This window comes from Suncus etruscus, chromosome 14 (assembly GCF_024139225.1).
Source record: "Suncus etruscus isolate mSunEtr1 chromosome 14, mSunEtr1.pri.cur, whole genome shotgun sequence".
NCBI classification, from domain to species: Eukaryota; Metazoa; Chordata; class Mammalia; order Eulipotyphla; family Soricidae; genus Suncus; species Suncus etruscus.
Genome location: NC_064861.1, coordinates 77,205,022 through 77,223,967, shown reverse-complemented (window position 1 = coordinate 77,223,967; position 18,946 = coordinate 77,205,022).

Genomic DNA, 18,946 nt, shown 5'->3' with positions numbered 1-18,946 from the left:
TCAGGTGATTTTTTAGATACACACAACAGAATTTGAATTCTGCCCTCTATATTTCCTTGCTGTGTGCGTTTTTTCATTTAATGTTTCTGGACTCAGTTCCTCCTTTTTAAATATACAGCTGATGTGTCTAATTTCAGTAATCAATCAATTTTTTTTTTTTTTACAAAAAAATGGCACACGTTCAGAGCAATCACTGCCTCACTTAGATCTGTTACTCCACTTTAATTTTGTACAGATACAGATGTTTCAAGGATACTTGCTGAAAAGATGTTATTTTCCAATATAGCTTTACCTTGGTACTGGCATACTTTTCAAATTTTATATACAGTCTTCCATATATGTAGTTTATTTATAGACTCTTCTGTTTCATTGATATTTTAGTCTAGTCATATGCTAATATAATCATTTAACTACATTTAGATATTGTAAGATAGGACTAGAAACTTGGAAACAATGTTTTATTTATTCTTTATATGTTTGTTTTAAAAGTAAATGTAAGTAAATCTTCTAGTTTTCCACATTAAAATGGTCTATGACCACATGCACGTAGTGGCTTCATGTTGGAGAGGGGAAGGGTAGAAGAATTCTACCAAACTTGGCATTGTTCTAGGGGAGGTTGAAGTCATAAGAAGGAAAGAGACCTGGTCCCTGATAATACATGAAGTAGACACCCCACCCCACATTGCTGCCACCTGATAGGATATAATAAAAAATAAATGATGTATTTATCTCTTTTAATTGATGGTTTTATCATTCACAGTGACTCCATACATGAAATAGGGGTCATATGTTACGATGCCAAATCACAGCTCCTCTCTCTCTGGGCAGATAATAAAGAGGTTCCACTTGCGAAACTATCTTGTCCAAGTGCAGAGAACAGAGGAAACACTAGTATTCAGCCTATAAACACAGATTTCATGTATTTGGGAAACTATCACTTTTTTTTTTTTTTTTTGGTTTTTGGGCCACACCCAGCGGTGCTCAGGGGTTACTCCTGGCTGTCTGCTCAGAAATAGCTCCTGGCAGGCACGGGGGACCATATGGGACACCGGGATTCGAACCAACCACCTTTGGTCCTGGATCGGCTGCTTGCAAGGCAAACACCACTGTGCTATCTCTCCAGGCCCACTATCACGGTTTTTTAATCAGCTTTGAAGAACCTGATGATCTGCAGAACTCTTTGGTGCCACTTTCTTAATATACTGGTATAATATACTTGGGCATAGTCTTCATCTATATGTAGGGAGTTCCCAATTTTTCTAGTGTATAGGTGACTTTAAAATGAATCGAAATGTTAACAATCAGGGCCAGAGAGACAGCACAGTGGTGTTTGCCTTGCAAGCAGCTGATCCCAGGACCTAAGGTGGTAGGTTCAAATCCCGATGTCCCATGTGGTCCCCTGTGCCTGCCAGGAGTGATTTCTGAGCAAATAGCCAGGAGTAACCCCTGTGCGCAGCCGGGAGTGACACACACACAAAAAAAAAAAACAAACCAAAAAACAAACAAACAAAAAGAAATGTTAACAGTTCTGACAGGTGACAATAGCAAAATCTCGGACTATGAAAATTAATATTCCCATCAGCCATGCAACATCAGGAAACAATACACTAAAAAATTGTAAAGGAAAGGTATAACATACTACACTTTCATAAAATTCTTTCATGAACTTTGGAATCAATTTGTGCTCCTTGGAATGTTCTGAAGGCTCTGAATGTATGTCATAACTTGTCCATATCACCTCAATGCTTACACACCTATTCTCTCTCATAGTCTCACCAAGTTCCAAATTCTTAGACTTTCTTTTTCTTCCAGTTACTTCCCTGGTTCCTCTTTTGGGTCAACTGGTCCCTTTACCTTAGCACCAACTACATAAACATATTTCCAAGTGCTGAATATTTCCTAACACCTCAGGTCTCTATTTAAATTCTGCCTTCTCAGAAAGCCATCTAGTCAAGCACTGATGACACAGTGTCATGTGGTTCTGTAAACTTTCTTTAGCAGTGACCCTAATCTCGTACAAAAGATAGATACCTTCAAAGATTTGCTTCTTGGCTCTTAGAATTCACTAGACTCCAGGTACAATGATGGAACAATGTACCCTAAAAAAAAGGCACTTGATGGAGTACTTGAATATTCTAGCAGAAAAATGAACAAGTGTGACATGATGAGTAGGCAGTCAAATTTACACATTTGCCATTAAATTCGAAGACTAAGCTTTTTGTGATTTTTTTTGAAATTAATAGGGATTCTTTAATAAGTTGGTAGTATTTGCTATAGACTGTACCAGTAGAAAAAATTATGATAAATTTTGTAACAGTTCTTATCAGGGTGGGGGCATGTTTATGTATGTGGGTATAGCTATTTATGTGCAAGACCTGGAAGCTATTGATTCATAAACTCACGAGTTAGGGAGTAGCATCTTGTAAGTATTAGATTATGTATTTAAGCTTTCAAAGGTAACTAATTGCTTAATCACAAAAATATTAATACAACTTAATGATATAATTGCTCCCTCTAAAAAGGGTGTTTAGATGATGTGGAATTTCATAGGCTGATATTTGAGCTAAATTTCAATTACTGCTTCCAGATGACACTGTGTCAGGTGTGGAGATGGCAAATGCACAAACCATGACTTGTGATTCTGAGTTCTTGTGATTCTTGTGTTCTGAGTTGCCTTCAGTTTCACCTATGGAACGGAAGCCATATTTTGCCTGAACAAGGTTACAGGGTTGGCTTGAACCAAATAGTGTCATGTTCTAGATTATACTGTGTGAGAGGGAGAAAAAACCATAAGGGCCTTCTTCCACAAAGCCTTCCACATATATTTTAAACATTTCTTTATTTTAAGTCTAGAACTGTGAAGCAATAACAAATTTTCCTTAGAATCTTCATTAAAGCTCACAGCTTTACACTATTCTGATTATTCTTGTATAAACGTATACCATAAATGTGTCAGAGACCCATGGCTTCTAAGTTGATAGGTATATTTTGTTTTCACTCTTTTCTGTGGTCATATTATGTGGAGATGATTCCGATGTTAGTGATGGAAACATATATTTTTAAGGTGATTGTATGTAAAAATTGGGATCACAACAAGAAAACATTAGTAAATATTAATACTAATATATAACAAATTCCACAAATATCCTGAGTGTGGTCTATGAATTATGGCTTTAAATATGCAGATGCTGTAAAATCCTGGCCAAGTGATTCCAACTACTTAGTTCTAAACCAGCGTTGGTATCTGCCAGCAAGTGTTTTGATTTGTTCTAAATTTTAATTTTTTTTTCCATTGCATTCGGTTGCAGGCAAGAGGGTCTGGCTTATGAAGAACTAGGCAATGTCTGAGTATATATAGGCAATAAAGAAAAGTCTCCAGAACATCACATTTGTCCATGAGGTGGGAGAGGGAAAATAATCATTCATTGAGGTGAAACAGCTGAGAGGGTAAAGCCACTTTCCTTTCTTTGAGTTGGAGCAAAGTTCAAGAATATGATTCTGCATCAGGAGTATAAAGAAGTTGTGTGTGTGTGTGTGTGTGTGTGTATACATACATACATACAAGAGTTATGGCTCAGCTCAAACAAAAGAGGAAATCTTGCAGTTTGTTGCAATATGCATGGATCTGGAGTGTGTCATGGGAAACAAGAAGGACAAACACTGAATGAGCTCTCTCATGGGTAGGCAATAGAGAAACACAAGAAGGGAAGGAAGTTTGCCTAGAGAATTTTAAGAGAGGGTGGATATGGGGTGGGCTTGGAGGTAAAAGGAGTCTAAAGAGTGGTGGAGGGATGTAGTGTAGCAATATTGTATTCCTCAAAAAGTAATACTATTATAAGGCTCAGTCCCTAAATTAAAAAATAAGGTTGTGTAGAGTACTGTGTTCTTATCTTCTCGCTGAGCTTAGACTTAAGCTTTGACTGAATTTAGACTTATCCACAGGAACCTCCACTGAAAGTAAGAGGTACACATTTATACATGCTGTCATTGCTTATCCACTGGGTCCAGTAGAGCTGAGGCATATCTGAGCTATAGGCTACCTCTCAGCTCTTGCCATTGCTGCCATTAGGACCTCTGTAGTCTTCCAATACTGTAGGTGTGTAAGCTCAGAACTCAGTGATCTTATTCACAGAAGTTAAAGGCTGACCTTCTACCTCACACAATGCAGGGTCCATCTCCTTGTCAGGAAGAGCCAATTAGTGCCCGAGCAGGCTTGGCATGGGCATGATTGGGAAAAATCTTCAGGAGTTCCTAATCTTACTCTAACTGGTGTGAAATTTAGGAGAGAAGGTTAGGACTATGGTGTCAGACAATTTCCAAAATTCCTCATTCTGGACTCTGTAGTCATAATCTGTTGTGCCTGGGAATGGCCTAGCTGCTGTAGGGATGAGGAGTGAAAAAGTGTGAGAAATAGTGCAAGGAAATTTCTTCTACACACAATTGGCCATCTAGACTTTCCTCAGGCCCTTGAGGGAAGTTAAGTCAGTAGAAGACCTAGCAGTGGTTCATGAAGGAAAGGCACAGAGTGGACAGATTGATCTCTTCAAGCAGGTCCTTTTGCATCATATGATGCTTTTTATGAATCACACAAACTCAGAACTCTGACATGCGGACTTTGCCCACATGGTCCTCTCTTTTCTGAAACTATATGTCCCTGTTGACCTTTTCAAAGTTAGAACGGAAAGCTGGAAAGTGCCATGAAAAAAAGGGAGCATGAAGGGAATATGAAGGGAATCTGCCCACGGATGCCTTTCTGCCTCCTCAAAGAATTTTTACTATTTTTACAACCAAATTCACTGTTGTTTGCTGGAAGGCCCTCACTTCATATTTCCTAAGGTCTCATGCCCAGCCTCCTGCAGCCCCACCATGCACCAGAACAGGCAGACCCAAGCAGCCTCACCTCACACCTATGGCTAGCTGGAATATGCCAGACTGTGTTTGTTGATGAAAACCCTGCCCTGGAGAGATTGTATAGCAGGTAAGGGAATTGATTTGCATGTGATGTAAATTTGATCACCAGCATCCCATCTGGTCCTCTGAGCACTGCCATGAGTAATCCCTAAGCATCACTGGGTGTGGCTCCCAACCCAACCCAGCCAAAACAAAAAACCAAACAAACAAAAAACAAACAGAAACATAACAATAACAACAAAAAAACCTGCCCTGTTTTTTTTTCTGGTATCAGACCCAGCCCATCTCCTTTCCCTGCTCCCCTCTCCTCCCTACATGCCCTTATTATGGATTCTCCCTCACACTAGCTCCCAGATACCAACTGGTGAACCCCCATCTCCTTGTAGGCTGCACCCCAGTTTCTGTAGGTTGTAGGCCCCCTTCCCGGGAGTGTCCTGGTTGTAGGTGGGAGTCACCATGTTTATTCTGCTTTATTTAAGCTATGAAGTTGACTCTGAGTCTCGGATCTTTAGCTCTCCTGCTCACCCTCATTCTCATCCCTCTAACACTTTAACACCTTAACACTTTACTTGTTGAGTAAATGCTGACCCAAGGCTTCCAGACTCAGGAAGGGGGGAAACTCTAACAGGACTTGTCTGAGGAATGGATCTTTATTTTAATTCCTACTGAGCTTTTCTGTCAAGGACTCTTTGGACTATGAAAACAGGAACAATTATGATGTAAATGGACTTTGAAAATAGCAATAATTAGGTAATTAAAAATGTACTTCAGTTTCATGATGGTGTCCATAAAACCCCACCATTGAAAAACAAACTATTTTAACATATTTTATTTAATATAATTCATGTAATTGTGATTTTTATGTTCCACCTACTTATGCAATTAAGTAGTACATGGCTATTTCTTACAATTAAGCATTGCTAAAATCTGCCGCCAGTTCAGAACAGAGTATGATATATTTAACAACTTTTTATGCTGAACAGTAGACACAGTGAACATTATATTCATTTAATTCCATTTTAATTAGTCAAATAATATTCTGAAATGTGAATTTAGGCCTAACTAGAAGGTTGTTTTCTTTCACATTACATATCTGGAACTGGATGATTCTCACAGAAGAAAAGGCTTGTCTATGCTGTGCAGGATCTTAGAGTGAGGCTGCAGGGGTTCACATCTTGGTCCAAAATGCTCACCTCTCCCTGGGTCTATTGCTTAGGAACATGCCCCAAACCTTGAAGTGTCCACAATCTGACTTGAAGCTCAAGCAAGGGAAACCTGAGACCCAAGGGCTCTGTGGCATGGCCACTTTGGTGTTGGCCAGTTCAAACTTCCAACACAAACTACATCTGCCCTACCATGATGCTTGCTCTGATCACTGACTGTCAAGGATTGGGGCTTTGTTCCTTTCGGGAGCCTTTGCCAGTCAGCATTTCCCCTGCTAGGTTTCTTTTCAGATTTTCTTATTCACAGAGAGCCTTCTCCTCAGACCAGGCTGGTGTTAATAAAAACTAATCAGAGAGACCCATCTCTTAGTCCCAGAAGTTCCCACAGAGCAATGAAATAGAGTCCCTTAGGTAATTAGGAATTAGGCAGGAGAAGAGCAGAGCTCAGTTGTAAGAAGAAAGAACTGCTTTGAGGGGAGGTATCAAGTGAGCTCTGAAACATAACTTCCTATCCCTGCCCTCCTTGAGGTTTTTTAAACCAATGCCAAACTCTATGCTTAGCTCCCTGGCTATCTCTATCTCAGTTTACTCTGCTTTGTTCCCCTACAGGTTTTGTTCCCAGAATCCTTCCCTCACTTCCATGCAAAGCTCTTTACATTTGCCTCCAAAAGGTCCTCTAAAAGGTCTATGTTCTTCCTGCTTTCAAGTCAAGTCCCCACTTCTCCTCCTGCCACGTATCTCAGATCATCATTTTGACCTCCTGTTTCTGAGAAAATGAATCCTACTGCAATCCAATTGTAGTTATCACTTTATAACTGGAATCCTAGTACTAAGGGCTGGGGAATATACAATTACCTCAATCATTTCTTGCTTTGAAGGATATATCCATGGATCTAGGATAACCTAATTTTTGTGATACAACTTCTCATCTCATCTGTCTGACCAACACATTCCCTAACTCATTAATCTATCTCACATAGCCCTTACTTAAAACTGTCTTCGATAGTCACCATGAAAAGCTATAGGCTTACGAACAGATTTAACAGCCAACACAATGATTATATCTTCAGCCAATGCTAGTTGAAGTTAGCACTTAATAGTTAACACTTATGGACTAAGTACTAGCATGTTTTGTATATGCATAGTGTAATTACATGCACAAGTTTTCTAGGGTGCCAATTTTGGATAAGTTATGAGAGGTCAGAGTGAGATTGCCAAATGAGAGGCTAGAAATGGACTCAGATGATCTGATTCCGGGCTGTTTGTCCCTATTTATGTTCTGCCTCTCCTAGGGGAACCATCAAATAGTAACTATCTGATAATTATTAGCTTAACTAATCCCAAAGATGCTTCTTTGCACCTGCTGCTTTTGCAGTTTGAACAACCTAAGTCATTACCCAGTACAGAGTATTAGTTACTTTTCAGCTAGTTCTCCGTACCCAGACAGTTGATAGTTTCTGGCTTTCCAAACAGTCACTCAGGTGACTCTGTGCCTGTGATTCTTAGGCCAATTTGCTCTTCCAGAACACTTCCCAATGACTTTTGACTCAGCATCTAGCAAGCTGATGTCTATTTTGAAGTCCCCCAACCTGAAATCCAACCTAACTGGAGTCTTGTGTTATTTTAAATTAGGACCACTTACCAGCTCATTTCTCCCAGTCTCAGCTCTACCTGATTCCAACTCCCAATCATACTAAATCCCAAAATGCCTCAGGTCCTCAAGTTTGAGTTGGCACTCAGGAATCAATCTGATGAAGGCAGCATTGAGCATGAAGTATGTTCATGGGGCCACGAATTGTCAGACATCCCCTGGGAGAGGGTCATTAGGTCCCTGGTTGACTTGCAATACAGCTTGCTATGGGACATTTATCTCTGTCCTTATATGACATCAATGGTGACAAAGATAATGCAAGGTGGGCTTCCTTATGCCAGAAACAGTATTAGGACCAGTCTCATTTCTCCTGCCATAGCTCTGAGTGGCATTTTACTGCCCTCACTCTACAGAAGGAAGACTCAAATATAAAGCATTCTTTTTTTTTTTGTCTCTGCTCCAAGTCCCAGTTTTAATTCTGCAAACAGCCCCTTGATTTTCCCAGTGATCTACATTCTAGCCCTTCTTTGCCAAAAGAGAGGTGTATGATATAATGGAACCAACTGGATTTTTTTTCTTGGGAGTTGGACTGTTGAGAAGAGAGGGAGAGAGATGAAAAGTGACCTTCAGTCATCTAGCATGGGAAAAGCAGCATCAGTTCTTGCAGCTTAAACCCATTCATCCTTTCCAAGACTTAGTTTGGATTTTTTAGATTTCCAGTACAAGACCAGAGATAATTTCTATTGCTTGAAACCCAAGACCTCTACATGATAGAGGGTTGTCCTTTCATCCATCCACTCAGACATCTAGTCCCTATGTGGAGTATAGTGTGAGGACAGTGAAATTTTTTGTAATCAACAAGAAACTAATGAGAATCAATAGATTAATTAATTACAAAATATGGAGCAGCACACAGGACTGTTCTTTGGCTCACTATGGCATCTAGGTGTGCTGCTCCATATTTTGTGCTGGTCTATAGACCCAACTGCTTTATCCACATATTGCTGGTTTATATGGATACTGATTATTTCCACTTTCACTGTACTGGGTGGTAGTATGAACAAACATGAGACATTTGAGACGATGAGGAAAATGTTCTTGGAATTCTCTCCACCCAGTGGGTAACCTATTCTCTCTTGGTGACTATGGTGGGTCAGTCTGTGAGAGTCAAAAGGAACCCCAATGGATATTTAAGAAATAGCTCATTTTACTCATATTACTCAAATTTCTCCAAGATATTAGACAGATCTGCTCTCTGTGAGTCTCAATGTCTTTTCATGTAAATTGAGAAAGTGCTGAGATGATCTCTACTGCCCTCTACTTTGATATTTTCTAAACATATCCTGTCAAGGTCAAGCCCTTGGGATAAAAAGGAAAAAAAAAAAGCTGTTTCTCCCAGTTATTTGAAAATTCCAAGAGGCATGAAAAGAGTTAAGCTTTGCAACTCTTTTAAAGCTTTGCAACATTGATAAAAAAAAAGTGTATACTTTAATTTCTAATAAAAAAATCAAGCAGGTATGAATAGCAATAAAATTGCTCAAAAATTGTTCAAATTGAAGGGAAACAATTGGAAATGGATTTGGAAATATAATGTTTAGCTAAGCAAGCTATAATGTTCTGTTATTTTAATCAGCCCTGTAAAGTAATTTAAATGATGCAGGAAAAGACTTTTATACTTTAATATATAATCTTTTTTTTTTCAATGCATTCATCAAAAGGCATTTCATGTTAATGATTCTATGGTTGTCGACAGACACCAGCAATAATGTCTCTAGCTGGGTCCCAGTTTATGTTTGGAGCTTTTTAGATTTGACTTTTTTTTTCTGCTTTTACATTCTTATCTTAAAGAAAAATTCCTTTAATTTTAGAAGAAATCTAGTGTTAAATGTTTCAAAGATTAAAAAAAATAAAATATAAGAACTTTCTTGGTACTATTTCTTTTATAAAACCAGAAATTTGAAACTTCTCTAGGGCTTTCTGGACCTGCCTCTAGGATCTGAAAAAAAAAAAAAAAAGAATTTGAAAAAAACCTATGAATGTTTCTTTTCTTCTAAATTATTTTCCAGAAAGAAGTGGAATTCTCTAACTCTATATCCATTTTATCTGTTAAATGTTAATTGATAATTAAAGACTTTGCAGGAATAAATTGTAAAGAAATATTTCTTTTGATTGAGTTTGTGCCTACTATAATCAAATGACTATTTTGGAACGTTATTTTTTAAAAGTCACTTGAAATTTTCTTTTAGTGCTCTAATATTTTATCAGCCTTGAATTCTCAGGAGAGAAAGGAATGCTAGAAGCTGATTGCCATTCTTCAAATGGAGATAGGTAGAATTACAAAGATTATTTGGACTATGCCTTGCCCTTGAAAGAATCCTCTTTTCCAAATAATATATGATTTGGGTGTAAGTCGTCTTTTGCTTCTTGCCCATATGACTATTTGTTCCAAGACAAAATTGCATCACTCATCTGTCCTCGTCATGTGCCATTCAGTCATTCATCCACCCATCTACCTATATATCTATCACCATCTTTTTCTCTGTTATCTCTTAAAAGTGAGAAAAAAAATATTTCACTAGACATGTCTTTAGAGAAATCTGAAAAATCGCTTCAAAATAAAAAAAATTTAGATTAGCTATTAGACAAAGGCATGAAGGAAGGTGACAGAGGTCTCAATTTGGTGAAATGTTCCTCAGTCCTTTCATCCTGAGTTCCAGAGGACATAGAGCCTATTGTTCAGTGATCTTCAAAAGAGAGAGGAATGAAGGTCTGGTAGAAACAGTGTTATCTTAGGGTAGGGCAGAGGGCTACCATATCTGCTAAGGCCATTTGGATATTTATAACATCATCAATGTACCATATAATAACTAGGCAGACAGATTGTGGGCAGCCAGCAAGAAGCAACTATAGCTGTCCCCTCATGCACCAAGGCCAAACCACAAGGTTTCTAACACTATGACACTTCCAATGCTGCCTTAGGGGAGTACAGAGATCAACTGTGTCAAAGACTATTTCTGAGAGATCAGAAAGGACATTTTCACTTTTTTGTTGGGACTCTTGAAAACTAAAATTAGCCAGGGGCCAGAGTGGTAAGCACAGTGGTAAGGCGTTTTGCCTTGCACACGGCCAGCACAGGACAGAACCTGGTTCGAATCCCAGCATTCCATCTGGTCCCCCGTGCCTGCCGAAAGTGACTTCTGAGTGCAGAGCTAGGAGTAACCCCTGAGCAATGCTGGGTGTGGACCCCTGTAACTCCACCCCGGGTTTACAGGTGACTACCTGCAAGTCCCTCCCATTTATGGGAGGAGTCTTTGGCGGATATGACCTGTAACTTTACCTGCAAGATCCCGCCCATTTTCTGGGAGGGGTCTTGGAAAGGTTAGATTAGGGCTTTGACCCAGGGGATTAGGTCTTTTTGGATTTTTGCCAGCATGGAGGTCAGAGGGAAGATGGCTGAAAGGAGTTAAGATGCAGGGCAAGCTAAGAATGGCATGCGTAAATGGTTAGCAGCCACACCTGTTAGCTAGGCTGAATAAAGATGTTATCTCTCTGGAAGCCTGCCTGTGAGTGAGTTTAATACCCATTGCTTTCCTGGTCCCTGATACCCGCTGGCTGAAGGGGGTTGCAGAGCCACGTGGCCTGGGATGGCAGACTAAGGCCTCCATCTCCATCCACCATCCAAGTCCATCCTAAGGGCTTAATGCAACAGACCCCCCCTCCCCCCCCAAAAAACCCATAAAACTATCCATGGCTTCCTTCTCACACAGGAAAATAATAAATCTGAACAATTTCTGTGTCCTGGTCTTCTTGTGAGAATTGCATGAAGTGACAAATGTAAAGGATTTAGAACAAGTGAATTGTGAGGTATTAGACGTTCAGTATTTAACAGCTGCAACATGGAGCAGAACAAAAGCAATGAAGCACAGAGTGTTGCAGGAGCAGAAAACTGGTCCCTCTAAGACACAATGATGGAAAGATCCCTGGAAAGACTGCAGCCCTCCAGAGAACTCAAAGGACACCAAAGCCTATTCTGAAAGCTGCCTGCATCCATCTACAGATGAACCCGACAGGCACCCGTATCTTCACACTCCCTTGGGAACTCCCTCTTTATTCATTCAGTGCCATCAGAGGCAGGTAGCTTTTCCAGGGTTCTAGGGATTGAATTATCCTTCTTCCCCTAAGAGTGGCGACTTGGCTGTGGAGAGGGGCAAGTAGTCCTTAGTGTTCAGTAGGGCCCTGGTCTTGTGGTCAGTACTGCAAGGAGCAGAGCTAGTCACTGAGCCTGGCCATCTCAGGAGAGTGTTCTGTTTACTAACAATCAAGTAATGTGTGCGACTGCATCAACAAGTCCACTTTCTGTCTCACAACAACATTCTACCCATGATGGGGTAAGTGTGGAGAAATACTGGCAGAGATAACATTTGCTAGAACAGAGGCAGATAGTTGGCACATTTAATTTACAAGATTTTGTTGTCATATGTACTGACTTTAGAAATATCCCTCCCACTTAAGATGAGATTCCATCATAGAAGTCTTCTGAAGATAATTTGGCAGCATATATTAAAGGCCTTAAAAATGAGAAATGTGGGATCCAGCAATTTCTCAGCAGAGCACCTATCTTTGGAAAAAGGTTTAGACTTATTCACAAATTTTAACACAATAGGTATCTCAGTATAATTTCTGACGGAAAATGCAATCTGTCTTCTAATTACTAAGTTGACAGAAAATTGTGGTATGCAGAAACACTGGAATACTATTTGGCTTGCAAAATGCAGAGGCGTAGATCTCTGATTTAACTGGAAATTACTCATGATGAAAATTTACAAAACAGTAAATAGAAATAGAATGTAAAGCAAAAGCAATCTCTGTATACATATGCATTATATATCTATCGTTTCCTGGAAAACAGTAGGGAATAGTAATTAGATATTTATAACTTATCTTATAATTTTATTTTTGTAGTAGGAGCAACACTAACTTTATGTTCTATTTTTATTTTCTTTTTTAAAATTTTTATTTTTAATTATGAGAAAAATGATGCAAAGAGGACAAGGTAAAGTTACAGTGAAAGGACAATCGCCCATAAACAGATTTCTCAGAAGAAATCCCCTTGCTGATGCCTACATACTGAACTTACAGTCAAAGAACATTAAGAAAAACAAGGCAGAACCCATGTAAGATTACTTTGTCCACAAGTCCCCCGATTGTAGTACATTATAACATTTCTTAGCAGAACACAAAGCAACCTAAAGTCATGAAATTTATGTGACTCCTTAAACATTGAAGGCATAGTATTTTTTTTTATATTTTCATGCGCATACATATTAGTTTAAGTTAACATCAAAAGTTTAAGAGGTTTTTTTTTTTTAAGGGTTAGTCAAAAGGGCACAGTAAAAACAGTGTTAGAGTGGCAAATATTGTTTGCATAGGTCCACCAAAATATGGGGGACATGGAAAGGAAAAGCCTTGGTCTAAATACAAGGAGACCCCTACCCTTGAAGTTTCCTGGCACAAGACCAACTCTAGGCTCCAGGCAAACTAGTTTATTCAATCCAAGTCATTGTCTGTAGTGCCAATACAGGTTTATTTTTCATGCAGTCCTATTGTTGCATCAGGTTTCTGTATTAAAGATCCTGGAATCTGCACATCCTACACTGAAGTCAGGCTGGTGTGGAGTATCCCCTAGTTTCACCTCACAATTAAGGGGCAATACAGAAAGCCCTGTCCAGTAAACAGGTCATTGTTGTTGTTAAGTCTTCTCAGTGTTAAAGGAAGTCTTTTTTGAGTAGGTCGATGTCAGAGCAGCGGTAGGGTCTTCCCTGGTACAGGATTGCCTCCAGGTGATGTTATAGACAACCTTAGATGTTTTGTAGATATCTTCTCTAGATCAGGGGTGAATGGAGAATGCCCATTCTTCTGAGGCCTGTGCCAGGTCTTTATACCAATGTTCAGGGTGTAAGGTCCCATTGCACTACAAGATTTCTGTATTCTCATCTCTATTAGATAAGATATGTTCTATTTTTCTAAGCTAATGAATTTATGTTGGCTTCTGTGTTTAGAAAAGAGAAGATAGATATTATTTCAAATTAATAAATAGAACTTTCCAACATGCACTATTATAATTTTCTTTTTTCTTATTTTAACTTTATTTAAACACAATGGTTTAAAATTTATTCATAATACAGCTGTTTTGGGTATTCAATGTTCCAACACTAATCCCATCATCAATCTGACCTTCCCTCTACCAATGTCCCCCATTTTCCCTGCTCCCCCGCACCTGCTCTCTATGCAGTCACAAATAATTTATCTTATACTACTGATACAACAAAATGGTTTATAGAATTATCAAAAATTACTTAGTCAAAGAAAATTTGTAAAAATTGTTATACTTCACAACAGGGTCATTAAAGTCATTGTCTAAGGGTTTACTAAACTATTTGTTGATAGTTGAGCCTTCTATTATGATTTTTTGTGAGTAATCTTAGTTTCTAGGCTAATTTTTCCTCTAATTTGGTGTTCTCCTACTAATATGTCTCTGTTGTGGATTTTGGAGGAGGTTTGTGGCTACATATGTGGCCATAAACTCTAGGAACTTCAGGTTCGTTTTTACTGGGATCATGAGTTTCATTCACTTGACCTGACTTGCATTATTTTCGAGATTAGTGGTAAATCTGTGAAGTTGAAGTTGAATTGTTTTTTTACATGGTTGAGGCTTTGGAATGTGGAAGTGATTGCTGGGGTTTGGGGGCTTCTGAGTATAAAAAAGTAATTGATTTGACAAACATGTTGAGATTTTTATCAGTTTTATTTTTCCCCCTACTTAAGGCTTTGGAAGAGGATCTTCCCAAAGCATCATTTTCAATCATACTTTCCAATCATACTTCACTAAGTGGGCTGAGCTCAGAGACTATCAGAACCACACAGAACCCCTGATTTTTAAGGTACTCTTTGGCAATTGACCACACAGAACCCCTGCATTTTTAAGGCACTCTTTGGCAATTGGTCATCTCCCTGACCTAGTGATTTGCCATACTAGACACATAACATGTCCAAATAACAGTATAATACTTTCATGTACCAAGTCTTTTACACATTTTTCTTTATCACTTCTCTTTTCACTTTTGCTTTTTATCAGGTTATACCCACCCAAAATTAGTATCTTTTAAATTAGTTTTATGAGTTTCTAATTTATCTATGTGAGTGCTTATGAGATGAATTTAACACATTTTAATATTAAATAATTATAATTTTTCTTGGAACAATTTGTGAAGCAAGTCTGTTGACCTATTTACTTGAAATGTTATTTTTAGTCTTAAGTTCATTTATTAAAAACACATTTAACAAACACTTATGCCCCTTTCACAAAGTTAGACTACATTCCTTTGTTTCACTGATATTTTGTTTTTATTTTCTAAAACCACACTGTTTGAATTACATTTGTTTTAAAGTATCATTTCACAATGGGATTTGAAAGTCTGCTTGGTTATGACCCGTTAAAGTGTTGTTTTTCTTCTTCACTTAAGAAGCCAGTGAATGGTTCTAAGTTAAACTTAGAACTACTTCATCTATCTATTAAAAACCAACAACAGGGGCCGGAGAGATAGCATGGAGGTAAGGCGTTTGCCTTTCATGCAGAAGGTCATTGGTTCAAATCCCAGCGTCCCATATGGTCCCCCGAGCCTGCCAGGAGCGATTTCTGAATGTGGAGCCAGGAGTAACTCCTGAGCACTGCCGGGTGTGACCCCCCAAAAAACCAACCAAACAAACAAACAAAAGCAACAACAATAAACATATTTAGATTATTATAATGGTATTTTCCTCCTTTCTGAAGAAATAATACATTGCTTCAATTATTAACTCATAAATTATATACTTCATGTTGAGACTTTACAGAGGCCCTTTTGTTCGGGGATTGAGTTTATCTCTTTCATTCTTTTTTGGTTTATTACCTTAGAGACTGATCTAGAGCTTAGTTATGTATATTTTTTGTTTGTTTGTTTTGGGGCCACACCTGGTTGTGCACAGGGGTTACTTCTGCCTCTGTGGTTAGAAATTATACCTGGCTTTACTCGGGCAGTACTCAGGGGACTATGAGATTCTGGGGATCGAACCAGGGTTGGCCATACACAAGGCATATTCCCTACCCCTTTTACTATAGTTTTGGCCCCTATGCTATGTATTCCTAACAAACCACAATCTATCTTGAAATCATGTCATATTACTTCACATATAATGAAGTATCTTCCTAGAGTACACATATATTTATCTTCCTTTGCTGCCCTTGTTATTTTGTACTTACATCTATACATTATAAACACAATATCTTGCAGCTATTTTGAATTGATATTTATCCCCAAAAAGAGAAAGATGGCTTTCATATTGACATTGTCTTTTCTTTTGTTTTCATATAGACTAGTTTTCTGTCTGGTCGCATTTTTCATTTCTATTTGGTAGCCACATTTTGTTCTTAGGGAAAAGGATTACTAATATGTTTCTATTTTGACATCATTTTTAAAAGAAATTTTCATTGGCTAAAAAATTCTTGATTGACTATATTTTGTTGCATCTTATCTTAAATATGGTATCCTTTTTGTTATGTGTTTGTAAACGGATATTTCATTTCTCTCTGATTTTAAGTTTTTTACTTAGTAAATATTTGAAGTGACTTGACAGTGACATGTTCTAGGTCTAATTTTCTCTTCTTTTTTCTTTTTTTTCTTTTTTGTTTTGTTTTGTTTCTGGGCCTTAGCTAGCAGTGTTCAGAGTCCTATACTTAAGGATCACCTTATGAGCTCAAGAACCACACGGGGTCCTACGAATCAACTTTGGGTTGGCTGTGTGCAAGACAAGTGCCCTACTTGGAATACTATTGTGTTGGCTCCTCAGGTTTTTTTTTTTCTCTTGTTTTCTTAATTTTTTAGCTTCTTGGATTTCTGTGTTCACATTGTTCAACAAATTTGGACTTCTTAAGAAGTCATTATTTTTTAAGAAGCCATTTATTTTCAATAGTGTTTTTTTTATGTTTCTTTTTTCTGGGGGATGTCACCTCCTGTTGTTCAGGATATTACTTTTAGCCCAGTGGTCTCATGTTATGCTTGGTGGTCCTCAAGGGAGCATGTGGTGACAGGAATTGAAGTCTGGGCTCTTACATACCAAGTTCTTTGTCTAATATTTTCTTCTATTTAATTCTTTCACACCTACTGATGCTTCAGTAATATACATGGTTAGACCTGGTTAAACTACTTAGGTGTCTAAGCCACTGCTCTTTTCCAGTTTTTTCTTACTTAAGGCATAAAGTGAGATGGTTTTTACAGAACTGACTTTTAGTCACTGGATTTTGTTTTAAATTCTCCAATATATTGGTAATTCCATCCAGTAAAATTTTAATTTTAGGTATTATTATCCAAAGCCCCTTCTTCATGGTTCAGTAATTATGTCATCATGATGCCTATTTTATAAAACTACATATTTTTTTTTGTTTTTGTTTTTTGGGGGCCACACCTGGTGACGCTCAGGGGTTACTCCTGGCTATGCGCTCAGAAGTCGCTCCTGGCTTGGGGACCATATGGGACGCCAGGGGATCGAACCTTGGTCCGTCCTAGGCTAGTGCAGGCAAGGTAGGCACCTTACCTCTAGCGCCACCGCCTGGCCCCAAAACTACATTTTAACATTTTCCTGGTGTATGAAAAAAATTTTGTTTCTGCTTTGCCTATCAAATTTTTAGTGTTTTACAAATATCATGAATACCAGTTAGGAATTTTTTTTTTGTCATTTTTCTGAAACAGGACTTCTTAAAATATTTCTGCCTTTTTTTCTTTTTTTTTTTTTTGGTTTTGGTGCTACACCCAGTGATCTTAGGGGTTATTCCTGGCTATGCGCTCAAAATTCGGTCCTGGCTTTGGGGCCATATGGGACACCAGGGGATCGAACCACGGTGCTTCCTACGTAAGTGCATGCAAGGCAAATTACCTACTATTTGCCTTATCACTCTGGCCCCATGTTTCTACTCTATATAAAATCAAGGTGTTATATAAATCAAACATTATTGTTAATCTAACCTAAATTTATTATAAAATTGTTCTACTATGCAGACATTCAATTAATGGGCTACATATGGGATTGTGACCCACAGTTTAAGAAGTTAGAAAAGGGGCTGAATTGGTAGGATAGTGGTAGGGCGTTTGTCTTGCACACGGCTGACCAGGACGGACACAGGTTTAATCTCCGGCATCCCATATAGTCTCCTGAGCCAGGAGCAATTTCTGAGCACAGAGCCAGGAGTAACCCCTGAGAGCCAACAGTGACCCAAAACAAACAAACAAACAAACAAACAAACCAGAAAACAAAAAAAGAAGTTAGAAAAGAGATTAGTACTGGGGATAAACACTTGACTTACTTGACTTGCACATAACTGACTCTGGCTCAATCCTGTGGCTTTTAACATGTGGTCTGTGAGCACAAAACCTGGAGTAAGTCCTGAATATTGCCCAGTGTGGCCTAAAACAAGAAGTTATGCTCCAATGAATGTTGAGTTTAGTTGATAGTTAATTTATTGGGAGATCAGTTGAACCTTCTTAGGAGTGAATTTAAATTTTACTACTAAAATCTCCAGCACACTCTGACTAGAGACCACATCTTCAGCCCTTCTCTGAATGAAGACCACATTATTACCCCTCCTGGCCCCTGCCCTTGATATAAGTGTCTTATGACTGGCATGATGCAAGCAAACTTAGGAATACTAGGATCAAATGTGCAAGTCTGGGCACTGCAGCAGCAACAACAAATGTCTACTCTAAAGTGTGTAGTATTTATAGCTTTTTCAACTGAATCTCTGCCGTGACAGGGTTTTCTGTCCTGGTTGTCGCAAACTCCTGTGATGCCCAAAACACTATGTTATTTTAAATTTCTGTTCAGATAACATTAATAGCTCACCTCCTCTCTAGCCAACCAAAAATTACATCATGTATTTGAATAGCTTAACTTTCACCCCAAAACTCCAGAGAACCCCTATGTGGGTTAAATGAACTTCTATGCAAAGTTTCTTCTTCTCTAGTATTATATCTTTTAAGTGTAGCCACCACAGATGTTCCAAAGTTGATTTCAGATTCAGTAAATAAACCAGAGCTAACTATACTCTTTTGCAAGAGAAATATATAAAGCATAATTTTTTGCATTAAACAAAAGAACTGGTATTTTGACTATATAAGGATTCCTACAACTCAATAATAAGAAGATAATCCAATAAAATGGGTAAAAAAATACAAATACTGTACAAAGGAAG